We start from the raw sequence: 3004 nt of genomic DNA, 5'->3' as shown, positions 1-3004 counted from the left end.
GCCACTTCAGCAAGCTTTTAATCATCCTTAAAATCCTAAAAAATGAGGTGTTTATCCCCTAAAACGCAACTGCTGATGGATTTGAAATCCTGTGGCCGATCCACTGTGAAAGTGGCTTCAGAGGAACAGTGATGAGATCACAGTGATGGAAGTGGAAAAATGGAGGCTTTTGTCGGTCTCTGCTCCTCACATGGCTCAGGATGGGAGGTTAAGTGCACGGCAGGGTGGTAAGGAGAAGAGGCTCCGGGTTACTTGTCCAGAGCCCATCACTGTGTGAGCCTGGGAAAGTCATTCAGTGTTCCCAAACCTTGATTCCCTTCATCTGTGAACTGAGGATAAGGTAATAATGTCTGCCTTGCTGACCTCACAGCATCAACCTGAGGATTACGAGATATGATATGTACACTTTATGTGTGGACAGTGTTATCACACCTACCAAGAAAGCCCCTGATGTATAATTCAGCCCCCTGCTCTGCTCTCTCTCTCTTTTATTCAACCATTATTTATTATGCAGAAGCACTATTCTCACACCGCACTCTACCGCATTTGTAAATCAATGAGTTGATAGACAGGCATTCTGCTGTATATAATTAGACTTTTGAGAGTTTTCCTTGTATGTGTCACTCCTTTGTGGTCTGATTAGGTGGGAATTTTTAGAAGCCATTATCTGACCTAAAAGCAGAGCAAGAGCAGCCCTGGTGTCTGGTGATCCCACACGGGGTTCTAGCAGGCCCTGTTTGGTCCTGGCCATCTCTACTACCTGCAGAAACGCCTTCACTGAAGAGCCATTTATCATGCCCTCCACTCTAACTGAAGACCTATTTTAAAAATGCCGTTTAAAAGGACTATAGTATGGCTTTAAGAGATTGGGGCTTGGGAATCAGAAACATCTGACTCAAATCCTTGTCCTGACCCTTAAAAGCTTTGGGACCGCCTGAACATTAACTCTTGTGCAGCTTGAGCTTCTGTGTTTTTTCTTTTCTAAAGTTACAATTGTGATTGGAATAAAATTAGATAAGAAAGATATTTAGAAGAGTGCTGGCACCTATCTAGTAGGCTACAAAAAAGGGGTAACTATTACCATCATTAATACTCAAAAACACATCAATGTCTTCAGCCATTGTCCACTACGGTAATAAAAGTCTATAATAGAAGACTCCACATGACAAACTGATCTTAGAAATTAGAGCCAGGAAAAGAAGTCTCTTCTTAAGAACTATCTGAATATTTATTAGATGAGTAAATTTACCTTTACTCATTTAGGAAAAATTATCACAAACCTCTCTGCCTACAAAATATTAGTGCTTCTCAGGGAGTCTGAACCCCAGCTGCACTTTGCTAAAGAATGACGCAAAGAAGCAGAATCTGATGTGGGAGCTATTCACCAAGGTTCAGCTGAGGAAGAAACTCTCCTTGCAAAGCTGGTGCTGAGCAACCACCATGTTGAATGCCAGTGTGTGCGGAGATGTGTGAACAGCTTAGGGAATGGGGTAACCAACAGAATCAATCCTAACCTCTGGGCAGTACTCAGTCTGGGGCAGGGGGTGAAGCCCCTGCCTTCAGAGAAACCCCAGTCTAATGGTGAAAACATAATCCATGTCCTCAGGGAGTCTCTACTCTGACTGGGGAGACAAAAACAGAATGTTATGTTTGACCTTTTATGTTAAGAGGTTCAGACTCAAATTCAGTGGTCAATGAAGGAAGCACTTTATCGCACTGTCTTAATGTAATTATCTCCTTCCCTTTCTCTGTGTGAGTTCTGATCATTGTTAACTTCATTTTAATGGTCCTGTGGAATAAAAGTTTTCATCGTAATTTGCCCTATCATCCCCTTTTTTAAACAATAAGAGCATAAATAGCAATAAATAAGTAACCATATCTTTACTTAAAATTCCAATATCAGAAAATTATGAACAGAGGTGGGGGGTGGGTCTGAGCTCTGTTAGGATTGGGGAGCTTTGTTCCAATCTCAGGCCCACAGGTCAGGTCTAGCTGTCACAGGTTCCTCTGTCCACGCCTGGGCCTAGGTATAGGAGAGTCCTCACCACCTCATGTACTCAAGAAAATCTCCCAGGGTCCCCCAAGCCTCTTGTGCCAGGAATCACAGGGGTGTGGCCTAGGAAACTGGGCTTCACAGGCCTCTACATGAGTCATATAATCATGGAAGTTTGGGAAACACCAGGCCTTTTTTCTCTGAGAGTGGTGAGAGGACCATCAGAATCACCCAGAGGAACTTTAAAATGCAGGGTTTTTTTACTGGAGGCCCCGCTAGGAGACCGACCAGATCAGGCTCTGGAATATGCATCTTTATGAGCACCCCAACTGATGCCTATGCAGTGTGAGCTACTGGTCATTAGGGGGCCATCAGACTGTCTGGTCACAGTCTGCTGTAGGGGACAGGAGGGAGGGAGATGATTAAAACGTTTAGTCTTATTCTCTAGGCAGCCAAGCAGCACAGCCACCTTTCCCCCCAATACACCATGCTATGTTGTAGAGTTCTCCTAAGTTTTTGCTCAGGCACTAAGGTTCTGACATAGGGCTCCTTGATATCTCCTTGGTCCTTCCACACAGTGGAATTAAAGCTTCTCAGAGGTCTTTGTTTTCAAACCTTCTCAGGCTCCACTGTCCTGTTGTTCTGTCTGCCCAGTACATATCCTTACAGAGCCAGCTTTTGGGACAAGCGGCCAGGACCTAGGCCAGGCTGGCCCAGCATGAAAGGTGCAGACATCAGCCCCTCACAGTTGACATAGCTCTGCTTCTGGGACTAGCACTAGTGACTGTCCCAATTTCAGCCATAAATGGAAGACAAAGAAAAGTGTACCTACAGCAGTGGGACAGATCAGTCATAGCAGAAATACACATTGCAAGAGGGTGGCATTTTGACTGAGGTTAGTCTTAACTGTCTACTTACCTGTAAGCTTTTCATCAACCCATCTATCCACCTGTCTACCCAACCTTCCAGAAATATATCTACTCAAGGCACATTGAGGGACTATGGGCAAGC

Source organism: Manis javanica, chromosome 4 (genome assembly GCF_040802235.1).
Source record: "Manis javanica isolate MJ-LG chromosome 4, MJ_LKY, whole genome shotgun sequence".
In the NCBI taxonomy this organism is placed as follows: Eukaryota; Metazoa; Chordata; class Mammalia; order Pholidota; family Manidae; genus Manis; species Manis javanica.
The sequence above is the reverse complement of the archived record's forward strand: the minus strand, read 5'-3'. Positions refer to the sequence as shown.